At 36.4% G+C, this 17,498-nt stretch overlaps 1 protein-coding gene across 1 annotated transcript in view; it reads right to left on the reverse strand.

Annotated features, from left to right (window-relative positions):
• The window catches only part of robo1 (roundabout, axon guidance receptor, homolog 1 (Drosophila)), a 291,012-nt gene extending 276,738 nt beyond the window's left edge, over window positions 1-14,274 (reverse strand). Inside the window, exon 1 of the mRNA XM_041994260.1 lies at window positions 14,128-14,274. The gene's annotated coding sequence lies outside the window, so the exon portion shown is untranslated. The remainder of the gene's footprint in view (window positions 1-14,127) is intronic.
• Between the last annotated feature and the right edge of the window lie 3,224 nt (window positions 14,275-17,498).

A 17,498-nucleotide genomic window follows, 5' to 3' on the forward strand; every position in this document is an offset into this window, starting at 1 on the left:
TCCTCTACAAAGCTCTGCTTCAGCCCTTTAACTTCCCGCTCATGAAATCTAATTACAGCCTCACTCACTAATCTGGAATTAATTCACTTTAGATGAAGGTGATTGATAGCGGCCCAGGGTAAAGTCACCTAGGTCGCTTGTCAACAGTCTGACTTCACACTGAAGAAGAGGAGCTGAACTCAACAGATCAGTGCTACTCTACGAGACAATGGAGTTGTCTGAAAGGAATGCAAACACTAACAAACTAGTTTTGGGAGGTTTTTTAAAACAGCAAAACAAAACTACGCTACTGACAAAAAGTGAGGGATTATCAGCTCTCTGTATAATGTCCGAATATATTTTAAATGTACTTTATGGGTGAACTTAATTTGACTTGTTCTAAAATTTTTAATGGACATACACTGTTAAAGATGCACTACTTATGCAATTTTCTCAGTGAAATGCCTCTATCGACGGCTAATTCAACGTCCATTTTGCATTCTATCTGTATGGTGAAAACCAGTCTAATGTTGACTCTTGTCTTATCTCTTGCTCCATCTCTGGCCCTCTTTTGTTTCCTCTCTTCATCTGAAAATGTCTTTAAGATTTCTTTGCTGCATCATCCACGGTGCATGTTCAAAACATTTTGTTTACATCTGCTTTCTAGTGTGAGAAGAGGGTGCAAAGCAAAACTCAGCTGCAATGTCATGCAGCGTCCTGGATGAAAAATTTGCATTGTGGGGCTTTTCAGCTGCAGGAAAATTATGGTGTCTGAACTATGAATCAACTACTGCATGTTCTGGTTCAATGACAGATTGTATTTCAACACATCTTCATACCATCATATTTTAACATCAAGTTTCACTGATGTTGAAAGTGAACAGGCTAAAAATCAATGAGTTCATGACTCCAGTGTATCATTTTAGGTAAATTTCACATGAAAGTTGAAAATTCCTGACATTTTGTGAGTATTGTATGTATTCCTTGTCTTTGTAGTAACAACAAAACATTTAAGTTGACATGATAGTTTGGCTCAAAAAAATTCTACAAATGAATAAAAAAAAAAAAAACTTTGCTCACTGGTATGAAGATTAACTTATTAGAATCTTTGCAAATCGCTGATTTATGTGGCATTCATTGATTTATTAGCCTTTTCAAACTTACAGTATGTTGCAGCAAAGGGTAGCATCACAAATCAACACATGGGAAAGTTTTCAACATCAGACTTCAATACATCAGGAAAAAAAAACCAAAAGTGAAACACAGTTTTCACATCATGCGTTTTAAACCTAACTGCATGTTTTCAAAAAGTCCATTTGGTGTTTAATCATAAACTTTAAATTCTGGTAAACTGACTAAACTTAAAAGCTGGGAATTAGCAATTGAATGAAAAAGTCCTGTTACAAGTTAATTGGGAACTTGAGTCCACATCTATCTATGGAATGATTTGATAGATCCCCCTGTAAATTTTAGTATGGATAAAACATGAGATTGTACTTGTAAATACGATTAATGTATTCTATAATTGGTTGGGAGGATTTTATGACAGAGCCATTCCAAATGTTTTGACTGCAGTCTTACAAAAAAAAGGTAAACTAAAAAATAAATAAATAAATAAAATGTGTTAGTCTATGTTAAACCTTTACATTTTTCTTTCTGCAGACAGAATATTAATAAATCCTGGGGTTTCTATCAGGTTTGGTGAAGTTATGTTTTGTTGTTGTTTTTGGGACACAGTTCCTGTTTGCATTTGATGAGATCTGTTTACAATGTTGCCCATATTACTACGTTTAAGAAAGCTCTATTTTCCTTTTTGTTTAACAGTGCAAATAAAATCGGTGCAAAGGTTTGGGAACAGTATCAGAAAATAAAGTGTTTGTTTTGTCATTTTGAAACAAGACAACTTTAGAGAGAGAAGAAGATTTTATACTCAACTTAATCAACAGAATACTGCATTAAATCTAACAACCCCTATCTAAACATAAAACAGGCAGACAGATCACACTGTGACATTAATATCTTCAAACCTGTCAAATCTTATCTTTCCAGATGTTGCCGGGTTGGGTAGATTTAGCAAAACATCTTTGTATTAGTTAGAATTCTGCAGACAATATTTGTTGCCATCATATTAATAAATTTAAACTGCCTGCTTCTTAGAAGTAATGTTATGTATTCTCTGCAAAACACACAAAAAAGAGCAAATGAAAAACATAGTTACTCACTTTTTTCAATAAATTGCAGTTAAAAAGGGGCACACACAAGCAAATCCCACTTACCGCTGAAGCTCAACTGAAGCTGAGTTAAATGTCAGATTTCCCTGTGATTTGTGTATTCTACCCTGAGTATCTGTATGTGGGATTTTGCGACACAGCTGTGTCATGATTTATTATTTACTCACTGTATTTCCATTGGCCACAAACGTTCCTTCACATTATCAGTGAGTAAATAAATAATTCACACAAAAAGTGCCCCTCAGGGAATGTGCATTTTAGACTTCTAAGAAGCAAAGAGGCAGGTACTGAAGAAAGTTCAGTACTCCCCATCTGCATGTTTGCATGTTGTCCTTCAGACAATGACTGATGAAACTGTGATAAAATTATTATTTAGGTAAGAGGTAACATTAAAGTTTGATTCATATTAAGTTTCAACCTGTATTGTTATATTTATTTGTAATAACATATCTAGGGAAGAATAATAAAATAATATTAATAGATATTACATGGTAAATTTTTTCATGCCAGAGACAAGAATGTTACACTTGGTCAAAACTGCCTGACACTTTTTTTTTTATCATTTGTGTAACCACAGTGTTTCTAAAAGCTATTAGCTTTGCTATGAACGTGATGCACATGTCACACACCACAGCAAGCTAAGACAAAAAAAAAGAAAGATTTTCTCCATGCAGGTGTAAGAGATCATAATCAGATGGCCAGCATGCTCTTCATCCACTTAGGTATGAGAGAGAGAGAGAGAGAGAGAGAGAGAGAGAGAGAGAGAGAGAGAGAGAGAGAGAGATGTACAAGAGGTAAAGCACCACACTTCAAGTTTGATGGTCCTAATGACTCCATTTAGACACTTCATTTTCTCTCTGTCTATGAATAAAACACAAACTATTTTTGTAAGAGCTTTGAAAAAAGGAAATAAAGTCCAATTATGGCCAATAACAGAGCAGTAACTTCATGACAGTTGAATTACTTTGAAGAGGGTAATGACACTAAAGCAGATGCTGGAGAGGGTAATAGTCGTGTACTGATGACACTGAACAGGAGCCGTGCATGCATTTGTCCCAATTTTCTGGATGAGTAATTGTAAAGGCCATAACTGTTTTTATGGGATTATCTATTTAGTGTAGATAAAATATGAAGGTTTTAAGTGTGCGATTCAGTAGCATGATGAAAGCTGCAGTGTTGGTATACCTGGATAACTTTCAGCCATTCATTTTGGCCTGACACTTCTGTATTTTTCATGTTTGAAACAAAGCTTTACGTTTTCTCTCGCGTGTCCTGAATGAAAGTGAATCAGTATCACTGCCTACTGTGGCCGTGAAAGAAAACCCTCAAGGGAGGAGAACAAAAGGCAGGAGTCAGGTTTTCCTGTAAAAGAATCATACATCTGAGAGATAACTCTGGCTTTGGGGGTCTCAAATCACCATCATGTAACTTCGTAGAAAATTAATGTATCACGGAAACAATGAAAACCTTTCTGCAAAGTAATACAGCAGCTAACGCTGAGCGGCAGTGTCATGTCTTACATGTTTCTCTTTTCATGCCATAGTGATGAATTTGCCTCTTTTTAGCTTCTTCTTTACAGCGTTGGAGGGATCTCTTTGTCCTAAATAAGTTGTGCATGTCTAATTATCCACGCATGAATTGTTTTTCTCTGTCTGCCCAGTCTACTTGAAATAGTTTGAAGGATGAATACAGATATCATTTTCTCTCAAAAGAAAAGTTACTTAATAAGGCTGGTTGCTATGATCACACTAATCCAATGTTTATAAAATCCCATGTTGTGAAATTTGAGGATTTGGTATATTATAAAACAATGCAAATCATGTTTAGAGCTAAAACAAAGTCACTCCCAGATGGTGTACAATGGTTTTTTTCAATACAGGAGCGCAAATATGATTTCAGAGATGTTTGTAAGTTTACTGTACAAAAAGCTAAAAAAGGGATTAAAAGGAGATGTATTTCTAGTCTATTGCTAATAAAAATGTTAGAGGGTGCAAGTTACTTTTGGTTTTCAAAAGAATGGTTTATAAAGCTATTTTTGAGGGTTACAATTGTGAATGATTTTGTATTTTGCTATTATGTTTATTTTTGGAGGGTAACTTAAACGGAATAGAAAGTAGGACAGCCTGTGCCTTTTCAGTCACTACCTAATACAAAGATTGTTGACTAGTTTATATTGTCTAGTATGTTTATATTTATTGTATTGTGTGTGATGACTGAATAAAAATACTACTAGTACTACTACGTTTTGCATAACAATTGGACCATTTCCTTCTTAGAAATTCCCAAAATTCCTCAAACCTCATAGTGTTTAGATATTTACAGAAATAGTGAACCATATCAGTTCATACAGTGTCAATACGCATTAGTTTATCCCATGTAATCATTCACAAATTGGTTTTGATTAGTCCAATCCAAATTTTTAGATAAATCCCATAAAAGACCTACCCAAAGTAAATAAAGAAATGCTCCACAATAATAAGGTTCAGATGCCTGTTCTTCATGTCTAGGCACATCTAAGGAGCTTAGGGAATGCATTGCCATGGTAAAAAAAAAAAACAAAAGCAAAAAAACAATAAACAAGGATGAAATCGGAAAAGATATTTTTGTCCTCATCTCCTAATTGACAGGATAATACCATGCTAACAACGATTTCCATGCTCATAAATGCCACCACCTGCAACAAAATAATTTCTAAACAATGTTAGGACTGAAATACACTTTAGTTCTTTTGTGTTTTATTTATTTAGGTGACTTTTTTAGCCCTTGTAAGGGCCAATAAGGTTTTTAAAATATTGTTTAAAACTTAATATTGTTTCTTTGCCACCAGAACATAATTTCAACCACCCATGTCAGCAACATGTGATGCATTATTTTTTTACAAAAAAGACTTTATTCCACATATTTTAACAAAATTGCAATTTGTTCCAGTAAAATATTTTTTCTGAAGTGAAATACATATCTCTTTAACACAATCTTGAATAGTACCTTTAATAAGTGGTTATCTTGGAGCCCATGGGTGATTTAATGATTGAGGACCTCCTTACTTTATTTGAATGACTCATTTTGGTGATGAGATGAAAAATTCAAAGAAATGGCAGCCCACTTAGGTTGTGCTGGTGGGCAGCCACACTTTGATGGCTGCTGATGAGTGGAGATGGTCCTGAACCACTGCAGGGAGAGTTGGACGTGGGTTCTGTCCAGATGGGGTCTCATCTGGCTCATGCTTTTCTACCCTGTTTACAAATCAGCTACCTTCACACAATGGGAGTTCAGAAACGGTCAATTCTCAAATGATGCTGAATGAGTATAAAATTGTGAGTGGCATATCAGAAACAACCCTGATTGCCAGGCTTCCTTAAGAGAGATGCAGTTTTGACATTTAGAATTTGTCTGATTGCTGAAGATGGAAAGGTTAGATTTTAGATGTTAAAAGCCAAATTGGACAGCAGGGGGTAAAGGACACATGGGAGGGGAAGCAGAATATAAACTGGTGAATATGAATGGGCAGATAAAAGGAAAAAATAACAGGAACAGGAAACAGGAAAAAATAATTAATCAAGAGTTAGAAAAGATTTATCTTGAAAAGGGTAGTGGAATGGATAAAGGAATCATTCATTTTTCTCTTATTCAATTAATTTTCTTATTGTAGCAAGGAGAATATTTTATTCCTTCTATGTGTTTGCCCAGACTGGCCCATATACGATCATCCCATGTGCACTCTCTTAAATGTGAATAGTAACCATGCAACTACTTAAAACCTCTAGAACCATGCAGTGAGTTAGCAGGAGTCAGTAAGAGTGGACATATTAAAGATACTTCCGACAAGTATAATTTGTTTAAAAAAAAAAAAACATCTAAACTCCAGGTAGTGATCAGTTTTAAAGCAGCATGTCCATTCTGTGTTTGATAGAGAAAGAAAATAAAAAGAACAGACATGAGAAATAATGAATCAGATGAAAACTGTTCCCGGATGAACTGTAGAAACCGTGTCTCTGTATTTGCTGTTTGCTCTTCTTTTCTGGAGACGTTATCTTAACCAGGTTTAACTAAAGATTGAATGGATGTTATTTATATATTATTTTATTTCAAACATATTGATGCAGTCAGGTCCCGAATTATTGGATTCTCTGATCAACACAACCAGTTAACCAGCTGTTCTTCTGCTGGACACACTGACGTCAACTAATTTCATAAATGTAAGGAGGTTGACGTGGTAATAAAAAAGCTGTTTTATTTTCGCCTTATCACTTCATCATAACGTAAACAGCTAGCATGTTCACTGCTAGCTGGCTTATTGGGTTTATGAGGTCTTTTTACTCAGAACAAAACCTCAGTGATGTGAAAGCAGTGCAGCTTACCACAGCTTCTATCATCATCATCATCCACGAAGGTCTTGACGAAGGTCCTGCTGTAGCAAACATATCAATCTTTTTTTTCTCTTTACTTTTGGTAGCATCTTTTTCTTTATTTTTTCTTTAATTAAAAAGTTTCTCAGCATCTCCTTACTGTGTTGTCTCCTCGGTTCTGACAGGTAGCTGCATCCACTGGCACCAAAAAAAGAGGTTTAAAGTATCTGCTTGGTTCAGCCTGGTATCAGTTAAGAAGAGAACCAATAGGCTTCATATCAACATGTTTCATGGGCCCTTGCTCAGGAAAGAAATACTGTGCTGACTGTTTAGACAAATGAATAACTTTGGCACAGGGCCCACAGGGACAAGAAAGTGCTGTTTAAAAAATTGAGTGGGCTGGCCTAGTGTTAACTGAACCGCTGATCTTTAGATTTGTATGGACCAATCAGACCATTACAAACTCTGTCGGCCCCCAAAAATATGTCATTGCATTGGGAAAATGCCTGGTATTGTCGATGACCAGTCCATCCCTGATTGTGACTGTCTCCTTTTAGGAGCTTATGTCAGTACAGGCCCTCCTTGGGAAACCTGTAGATCACTGCTGGTGTGTGCAGCCTTTTTCTTGATATTTTGCTATGATTTTCCAGTTGTGATAAGTGCATGTGTTCTTAGAAAGAAGTTAGCTCTCCCTGAAGCCAACAAATATTACCTGTTGGGTATTTGGCCTGAATGATACAAGAAAGAAAACTTAATTTTTCTGACCAATATTGCAAAATCTTTTAAATTCCAGCTTCCTTTCAGTTGTCATCAGAAATATATATTTTCTATATGAGATAGAGGATTACCACATCATCTGCAACTTCACTAACCTAGTGAAAGATGCAACCTGTGGCCCAAACATTAAAGCAAAAAGGTTGCATCTCCTCTAGAACAGGTTTATAGTTTATCCTTGTAGTGAAAGCTAAACAACTCCAGCTCAACTTTATTTATATAGCACTTTTAAAACACAGTTGACCAAAGTGCTTCACACCAAAACAACAATAAAACAGTAAAAAGTCTGATATCTTACATCATAGCACTTAATTTCTCTCTAGATGAGTTTTATGTTAAAAACGACAGTTTCATCCTCATGCCACACACGGACCTGCGTGCAGGCGCAGGTGAGCACACTCCAACTAGCATGTCGCAAAATCAGACGAAAATCCTGGTTTGTTAAACTCTCCCAGGGAGGTGAAGATGGAAACACTCGTGTTATTCTAAAAACTTCATGCTCATCATTGTAGTAATTTCTGACTCGTATCACGGCTTCAAATGGATCCAATATGCTTTGTAGATTTTAACATCAACATGTTATCTGAGATCTGAAATTTAAGAATATTTAGAGCGGCTACTCAGTAACGCTGTTTTTATTCACTTTACCAGGACATTTTAGACATTGGACTGTTTCCTGTCCTCTGTGTTTTTTTTTTGTCTCAGTAATTTAGTCATTAATGGAAAATTAGTCCATGATGAGGTTTTGAAAACGCAACACGACATCACAGCTGCAAGTAGCTGTTACATGCCGTTAAAATCAAACATGTAGCTCACCTCGTCTCTGCTTCGTCTTATTAAGGTGATGAACCCTTTGACCAAGAAAAGTTTTTTCTTCAACTGGTGCTCCTGATGATTGTCAGCTTTGTTTTCCTGTAAAAGCTATAGGAAATTCACTGTTGCGTTAATGTACAGGTGTAGAAGTTGGTTGTCTGGGGTTGTGTGGATTGAAGGGTCATTGCTCGTACCCACCAAAGATCCCCTTGTCAAATTTCCTCGACACAACACAACAGCCAGGCCATCATTCTGCTTGCTATGATGCTGGGCAGGACAAGTTAAAAAAAATAAAAAAAATCCTACTGCTGAGGAAGTTTTAATTAGCAAACCCTCCGAAAGTGAAAGTAAAAACATGGTGCTTGTGCTTGTCATTTCTGACACTGTGACAGCATCTAATGCGTCATTTGCATGGAGATGACAGTCCACGTTGCTTCAATAAGTAACTGGCATACCAGCATCTGGTGGTCTTCCTGTTATTGTAGGAACGCTGCGCATACAATACCACACTGCCTCAGTTTGGAAACTTGGCTAGAGTGAAGGAATCACAGTTTAGGAGCCACTAATTTGTGGCTTGTGGGCCAGGTACAGGCCATAGGCCCCCCAACTGAGGGCCACTGATGTAAAGCTAATAAGCCTCTGTATGCATCATAGGGTCCCAAGACCTGCTAGGGTCTTCCTCTGTAGCCTTCAGTCTTTTACTGCCTGGTATAGAGCAATCCCAAAGGCAGTGTTATCAGACTTTTTAAGTTGCTGGTTTAGACTGAGAGTGGAGCTTCTTTACTGAGAAGAAAAAAACTATGGAATTATGCATCTATAGCAAGCAATCTGACTGGAAAGCCTGGAAACAAAGTCTTCAAACCTCATCGTTAAATCTTAATTTTTGCATGTGAAAACACCCTCCAAAAAACAGCTGCCACCAACTGGTAATCAAACTGAGTTTTTTACACTCACATTGAGAGCAAAAAATCCTGTGGACAGTTTCGCCTAATGTGGTGAGACAAAAAGCAATTATCTATGTGGAAATGCTTTGACCAATTACAATAATTGGAATCATATTTCACACAGCTGCTGTTTTTCATCATATTATTTACAATTTTACACAGATGAATGAATCCTCATTTTAAAACAGCATCCAGAGTCAAGTAAATCCTGTTTTAAGCAAACAAAACCAGAGTGCAGGTTTTCTTACTTATAACGAAGTAATAGTGTGTTAACTACAATTTAAATACAATGTTTGGAGATTTATAAAGAATATCCTTAAGTGATCAACATACTGTCTCAACTGGCCAAAGTTGTCTTTCAAATGACAACACAATAAATGCAAAAGGAGTGGAGTTTTTAGTGGAAACAAATCACAAAACAAATCTTTATGACATGCTCCATCCTTGTCTTTCCACACCCACTATGTTTACCAATGAGCACAGCTCTTGTCTGCTGGGAACTGCTTGTGGCAATGATTTCCGATACACGACAGATCTCTCCACCATCCTTCCTTTGAAAACCCACACTAATTCCCCTTCTCTGTGCAAGCTGAGCTAAGCAGGGTTCCCAGTGGGCCAGGTCCGTGCAGAGAAGGGTTAGCAGAGCTGACTGGCTATGGATGGAAGTCAATTGATGCAAATCACTGAAAAACCTCCACCGTGAACAAAGGGGGGAATCCTTGACTACTTTTCAGTCCAGTTCAACCAGTTCATCCCTCCTTAACACAGTGCAGTCTTTCACTTTTACCACTGAGGTTACAGTATATTATGACGGCAGCTGAGGAATTCCTTTAAATGCTGAAGTACAGAGGAACTAGTCAACATACTGTATCATTCACATATATTATTCACACAAGCAATGAGTCCAGGGTGTTGCAAAACTGAGCTTACACAATTACCCACTGCCAATGAATAAAAGTAATCAAGTCCAGTGAATCAAACTGTATAATTAAAATGCAAATCCTCAGGGTGTGCTACAGCTCTGACTGGATTATTACAAACTGCCTGCCATAGAAGAGTGGCATTTATACAGCATGTGCTGCTACAAGTTCTCAAGATGCTACAAAAATCCGAACATTTAGGTGAATTCTGTGTTTCTACATTCATGTACATTTGTATTACTGCAAATATGGGCTGAAAAGCTATAGTCAGACATTTACACTTCCTTACTGAGACTTCAACAATGAGGAATGTGTGTTGGGAGTATTTTGTACAGTCTGATGAATTAATTTGCCATCAATTTATTTGATGAGAAAAACTACTGAAGGAATACACGTTCATGTTCTACCAAGAAACAAAAGAAACATAACCACAAACTATTTTGTGTCTAGTTACTTGATGCTTCTTTGCTGGTGTTTCTTGTTAAGTGTTTATGTATCCTCATCCTAATGATTTTCTTTTTTTATTATTATTTTTTTGTGACACATCTCCATTTTTGTGTTTTATTTCTCTCTGTGACCCTAAAGTATCCAGTCATGATTGTCCCTGAGGTGATTCAGCCTCTTTTAAGAATAGTTTTTTTTTTTTTTATCTCTTTGTGGTCTTTCTGTGTCTGTTTGGAGTTTATCTTATAATACAGATATTTTGTTGCTGATATTTTGTGTCGCTATTTGTCATTTAATTTGCAAAAAAAAAAAAGAAAGAAAAAAGACTGAAAGTTAAGTCCCTACAAAAACAGAGTAAACCATACACAAACACTGAATAAATCCATAAAAGATATTTAAACTACATAAAGAAAAAATACATAAAAAATAAAAAGGAATTGGTACATTTTATTAAAGACTATTCTCCATCCAAAGCATTAGTCATTCCAGGCTCTCTGTCAGCTCACATAATGAAAACTAAACAGAACATTAAGTTGGTGTTGGGCTTCTTAGCCATCTGCTGGTGCTGCCCTGAATCTGTAGTTTAAACAGAGCAGTGTGGCAGAGCCCATGTGTAAGGATGGGGGAGGGCCTTCATCACTGTCATCGCCAAATTGAAATGAAGCGTATCTTGGTTTTTAGGGAGGTGGCAGAAAAATGGAGCATTGCTCATTTTGCTTAGCAGATTATGAAGGAGATGTGAGAGGAATTATGAAGAGTGATGAGCAAGAGTAGGAGGATCACTAAGATGTAAAGTGCTTCATCTTGTGCCTCACTGAGCAGTGAAGAGATGAGGGTCAAACAGGTGGCAGGACTCTCCATCAGTGGCTTCAAGCATCTTGACTCAAAGCACTCAATTCAAACTGTGTGGGCAAGCAAGCATCAGCTGATTAGTTCCACTTGTTCAGACTGTGTTGAACATGTGATCTTGGATAAATATTACTGATATTGTTTTAATTAATTTTTATTATTGCTTTGAGCAGGCAGATGATTCATTTGCAGGAAAAAATTCAACTAAAAGTGGATCATGTTTAATTCCCCCTTTAAAAAAAGAACTAAGATGAAAGAGTACTATGTGATCAGCATGTTTTGTTTATCACAATTATATGTTACACAAAAATACTGGGGTCAAACTTTAAGTTATTTATTAAATTTTATTTAATTATCCCATCAAATGTATATTTATCACTCATCAGCATATTTATCAGGTTCGTATCACTATTTCAATGTATGATTATCATTATTATTAGGTTAAACAGGATTGTGGGCAGGACACAGGACACAGGACACACAAACATGATGCATTTACTTTTAACAGTGAGTGGGCCTGACACGAGGAATTATAGAGACAATCGGTTACAAGATCAGGCACACAGTTAGTCATGTGGTTCACCTGCTTTTCATTTCCAATTCTGCCTTGAAAAAGTTGAACGATTCTCAACATTCAACAGTGAGCCTTGCTATCTGGCACAACCTGCACAATTCTTTTCTACAAACAAAAACGTGTCCCATCATAATGTGCCAGTTGGATCTTAATCAGATAAAGTCTTAATTAAACCTTGACAGATGTTGTGGGTGTTATCTGAATGCAGTATGAGCAAATCATTTATAAACTCCAAGTATTTGCACCATAACATGAGAAGTCTCTTGATGTCTTCTTCCCAAGTCCAATACATCCATAACCTGCCCTGCTTAATTATTAATCTGTCAGGTACAACACCAGTCTGAAGCATTACTCACGCCAATCACCATTCCCATCTGAATTCACAAGCACTTCAGAAGTGCCAGTAGTAATTGCCAAGTGCTTCAAATGAAATGAATAAACTTAACTGGTGCATAAACTGACCTTTAAAAATCACCAGCTGATATTGTGAGAAACTGCATAACCAGTGGCAACACATTTTTTTTTCTACCGACATGTAAGTCACTAACAACTGAACACCCCCAGGCAAGCTAGAACCTAAGAATGACGGAAATTTGTACAAACACAGCTTTCAACACCCTAAGGAAGCAGTTCCACATTAAACTGCAAATTGTGATTGAAAATAATGCAGTGGCTGCAGGACACTTCAATTTGGACAGATGAGCTTTTCTTCGGCAGCGGCTACAAACCACTGCCAGACAACAGAAAAGGGACAATGTGTACAATTTGTTGTTGCAATTTCTGGTGTCTTGTAGGTTGAAAGCACACATTTTGTTGTAGGGGGAAGCAGACACATGTAGATAAACAGCCAGATGCACGTGCTAAAATTTCTCTCCTCCAGCACAGATTAGAAGTGAGAATGTTATCTTCCTTATGTCTAGACAGGTGGCAAGCAAAGCCCAGGGTTACACAGATAGCCAACTCTCACCCTCCTGCCTGCTTTCTGTACTTCTACAACCTGAGGGAGACTGGAGGACAATGGGCTCTTAAGAACCTAACCCGAAGCTCCACATGAAGACAGCAATGAAGGTAAACAGACAAAAATAAACAACAACCTCAAGGTCAGCGGCCTTATCTTTCTAAGAGCAGAGTTGTCCATCTAAGTCTACCTGTGCCATTGTTTGTTTAACATTTACTGCTTGTGCTATATGTATCTCTGCAAATATGTTTCATCAGCTTCCCTCCCCCACAGACCCTATTCTATCTTCCTGTGGCCTCCTCTGGGGGCAGAGATATGTAAAAGATGTGCACTGCTTATATAAGGTGCACTGCTACTTTACATTGCTTTCACGGTGATGTTCTCCACCTCACCGTTTCAGCACCAAGACTGAATTACTTGCCTGAATAGACATTCTTGAAATAGCCAACAGTTGGTGACTGAATCTGCTTTTTTCAAAAATATTTTTAACCAAAATACGTCTTCATGCTGTTACCCATTTCTAGTTCAATACAGACTGTAAACTGCAATAATGAAGGTCCTGCGGGACAGTTGGAGTTTGACCGTCTGTTGGGTAATGTATGCAGAGGATCAGTCAGCCAGACTAAAGCAAGGTAGGGGGGCAGCCAGCATGTGCAGTTCATCTCTCAGCATCCCACCATTAGATTGGCCTGCAGCTGCACCACTTTCATGACACAGATGACATGCCAGTGAGGCAGTGAAGACTATGTTGTTAAAGTGTGTTGATCATTAGTAATGGAGAAGGAGGTGCAAGATAAATTAACCAAATGCTGGAAAATTGATTTAGCATGCTCCTGCGTAGTTATATACTTTATTGCATGTGCAATGTTTTATTTGGGGATATAGATTTAAAAAATGGTGTATGTGATCTTTAAGTGTTTGAATCACAGCCAGAAAAAAAAAATACAGTTGAAGGTTTTTAAAGATTTTTTTCCCCATTGTGCAGTGCAAAAAAATTAATTAATTCTGTTCATCATTTTTTAATCTTTGATTTATTTGAATCTTTAGCTGCTAGTTCAACTGAACAATAAAAAGGAAAACGTTGCCATAGTTTCCTGAAGTTCTAATGAAATTTCAGAAACCTGTCAACATACCACTGAGGCCAGTGCATCAGCTTCCTTTTTTACAAAATATTTACAGCTTTTTTTCATAGCAACTGGTGCATGAAGCAAGCAGCTCTGTTCAACTCAGCTACCCTCTTCTGTAGGACATGTTGTGAGTTGTATCCTATAGCTTCAAACTTATTTTATACTCACACACAATTCCCTCAGCTGCAGTTCAACAGCTGGTATTGATTCATTCTTCAAGTACAACTGCTGCAAGTAATGTGTTGAACTGGCCCGAACTGAAGTCACATATTGGTTGGCTGGCATTCATGTCACAATTCACCCATCGCACATCTGTTCCATGAACTCCTTGCTCCACTGTCAAAGAAAATACAGAGGACTGAACTAAGTTTTTAGCTGTTAATATTTAGGATCACTCCTCATGTTGGTTACTTCTGAATTTTTTTTTATAGTGTGTTTGTAAGTCAGTGATAAACTGGAAATTAGAGACATATTTCCAATTAAAAAAGAAATTTAAGAGCACCTTTAATACTTTGTATTTCCAAGTAAAACAAACAATTTAGCAGTAGAGAACTGTTATCATTTATCTATTAAATGAGCTGTAGAGAAACATTTGTTGATGATACTGCAGCTGTTAATACTGTTAAAAAGCAGAGGAGAAAGTGTTTAGTTTTTCTGTTTATGAGGTTGTAGAGGATGTCACGTCAAAAGAGCTTAACACCCTCTGAAAGCCACTTCCTGTTCCACTAAAACACAATGAAATCTGTCAATGAGTATTTATTTTAAAGTCTTTTTTTAAAAGTCAGATGTTTATGGTTTGAATTTTATCTTCAATAATTCTTTTGGCATTAAAGATTAACAATATTTACAGAGACATTTATTAAAATTTCTAAACAGCTGATTTGAAAAATATTGAATACTTTGTTGCACATAAAAACTAAGAAGAGTTTCTCTGTCCAATATTATGCTTTATCTGACAAAGCTTAAGAAATTTCACTGTGCTGCAGAGTTCAAGACATTTCCATATTTGGTTCTTAATTATTCATTTTGAAGGAACTGAGCAGTCTAACCATTGATCTGTACATCATATGTCATAGTGAATTTTACAATTTTTATGTTTCTGTCCTGTAAATGCCCAAATTCTAAGGAAAGGAGGGTCAGTGACATCTTCAGTATCTCCTTTCACATATGAAATTCTGAACTGTCTTTAGAAAAGGAGCTAATTTCATTCCACAATTCAATAAGCCTGCAACATTCAAAACCAGTTATAACCAGTCATACCAACTGGGATTCATGCAAAGAAATATGATGCTCGGGGAAAGTTTAAACTCTACATTTCTCTTTGGTATCTTTTTCTTTACTTTTCCATTTTCCCAAGCTTAATAATAATGGTATGTTATCACCATGATATATACACAGTGGGTAATGCAGCTAATGCCTGTTTTTGGCCTTTTTGTTTCTTTATGTTTTGAGCAGCTCCAATTTCCCTGTAACAAACCTACGTCACATCTCAGTGCAAGTGTGGTCAGATTACTTTTATTCCCCCCTTAAAATACATCCATCTAAATCACGATTCCTAAATCTTTCCACATTTTAAAAACAAGAAAAAGTCAGACATTCAACTGTATTCTCAATTTGGACCAACAAAAATCAATACTTCTAACCAACTGCTATAAATAAATTCAATATGTTTGATTAGAAAAACTGTTCTGTATCTCAAACATACACTCACTGGTATGGACCAAGTCTGCTCATAACCATTATTAAATATATCACGTAATTATCATCACGTTTTCCTGGCTATACCACAAAGAATGGCAGTAAAATCCAAAACTCTTAATTAAAAATAAAAAAAAAATCTCGTGTGGCTACTGTTGGCTATAACTCCACCAGTCATTTAAACATGCCAATAACCAAAGTCTATATTAAGTAATGAGAAGCCTTCAAGTCACATCAGGCAGATGTGTTGAGCTGTGCTGCTACACCAACATACTGCACACACAGCTCACTGCTGTGCATCCACCTGTAGGCTCTTCTCCCACGTGGGAGAGTTTATTATTGTCACAGCCTTGATGTCAAATATAAACTCTGTATAATCTGCATTCACTTAATATTAAATCAGTTAATTAAAAAGCAGAAATAATTTGTCTTTAATTTGTGTCATGACTATAAGGCATGATGCCCTGAACATAAGAGTTTATAGTAGTACATTTGGTACTTTTTATTCATTAAAACATTACATTTAAACCTGAATGCATCATTTTACAAAAACAATTCTATATGGGTGGGGAAAAAAAAAAAAAAAAAAAAAGAGAGAAAATGGGTGAAGCAAATCTAAGGAGAGAACAATAAAGGAGAGACATCTGTATTTTCTGCACCATTGCAGCACCCAGCAGCGTACCAGCAAGTGGATCAGTAGAGAGCAAAGGGAAATCTATTAGAATGGGAGTTAAATAGCAGGAGAGAGTCTTCCTGATTACTGTATATTGTAATTACTGTAACTTCACTTGATAAGTAAATTTATACTGGAAGGAGCCCCATCTTCACAGGCAGTCATCTTTGTTCTTGCAGAATTTCATCTGCTCCATGCATTTGGGGAAGCGGTTCAGCATTCTGACACAAATCGTTTACAAATACTAGAAATAACAGAAATTATAGTAATCCGTCTGCAGAACTGAGGAACAGACGTGATTGTTTTCAGATGAAGACTGTGTTTACAGGCTTAAATGTTACCATGGTGACAGCTGCTGAAGAAAAAAGCTATAACACTACAAACAGTAATTACTGTGATATTTTAGTCAAAATATGACTTTCTATAGAAATGTTTGCTGAGGTGGGTGCTGCTGCTGCCAACCAACCCTGCTGTAACGCATATTCCAACAATGTAATCTCATGGCATCCCTACTCTGTAGAGCGTAGACACAAGCTGTAAAAGTGAGCATTCAAATATGTTCAACTGAAGATTTAATTTTGGACATGAATCAACTAATAAACTTTTCATACATTGTAATGACTTAAAATTTGTGGATATTGTATTTTCAATACAATATCCTATTGAGTACTGAATAATAGAGTTCCAAGCAGCATTAAATAGTTTTTTACACCGAGAGAAGGAAATATTAATTTGAGAGGATTATTTATGTTTAAGATTTGTAATGTACGGACAAATGTGAAAAAAAAAAAGATGTATCTCATTTTTGGGGGTCAAGTTATGAAATCGACTAAGTCCTTAGCTTCAGGGTTTCAAGTAGTTTCAAGAGCTTAAAACTGAAAATATTCAATGATTACATGATAACTGTGTGATAAAAATTATTTGTGGATGACTACAAATTATATTTATTTATAAAAAAATAATTTAAGTTTATAAGTAATATGTTGCAGGGCTGTCGCTGATTAACATTTAATTCATTGGGGGAAGATACTAGGATAGGCATACATAAGCTATGAGCTTCAGCCTAGTCCTTTTTGGTTTTTAAATGGTATGTAATTGATGTGGTTACATCGACTGTGTATACTAAACTAAATAAATCAAACACATACAGACATTTTTGAAGAAGTGT

Source organism: Melanotaenia boesemani, chromosome 9 (genome assembly GCF_017639745.1).
Source record: "Melanotaenia boesemani isolate fMelBoe1 chromosome 9, fMelBoe1.pri, whole genome shotgun sequence".
In the NCBI taxonomy this organism is placed as follows: Eukaryota; Metazoa; Chordata; class Actinopteri; order Atheriniformes; family Melanotaeniidae; genus Melanotaenia; species Melanotaenia boesemani.